The 251-nt window shown below is 60.2% G+C and overlaps 1 protein-coding gene across 1 annotated transcript in view; it reads left to right on the top strand.

The window, feature by feature from the left end:
* DLAT (dihydrolipoamide S-acetyltransferase) overlaps window positions 1–251 on the top strand; it is a 23,737-nt gene that overhangs the window by 761 nt on the left and 22,725 nt on the right. The window lies entirely within an intron of this gene.

The raw sequence follows: 251 nt of genomic DNA, 5'->3' as shown, positions 1-251 counted from the left end.
GGGGGGAGGGGGAGGGGACCCATACGGGGGGCAGGAGAAGGGGAGCTGTCTGGGGACAGAAGAAGGGGATCCATGCTGGGAGGCAGAAGAAGGGGAACTGTCTGGGGACAGGAGAAGGGGATCCATGCTGGGGGGCAGAAAAAGGAGAGTCATCGTGCGGGGCAACAGGAGGAGAGCTATTTGGGTACAGAAGAAGTGGAGCCATGGGAGTGGGTATCTATATTGGGGGTGCAGGAGAAGGAGAGCTGTGG

The sequence above is a fragment of the Nanorana parkeri genome, unplaced genomic scaffold (genome assembly GCF_000935625.1).
Source record: "Nanorana parkeri isolate BGI_ZX_2015 unplaced genomic scaffold, ASM93562v1 scaffold922, whole genome shotgun sequence".
In the NCBI taxonomy this organism is placed as follows: Eukaryota; Metazoa; Chordata; class Amphibia; order Anura; family Dicroglossidae; genus Nanorana; species Nanorana parkeri.
Note: the sequence above shows the minus strand (reverse complement) of the source record. Positions and strands in the feature narration are given on the sequence as shown.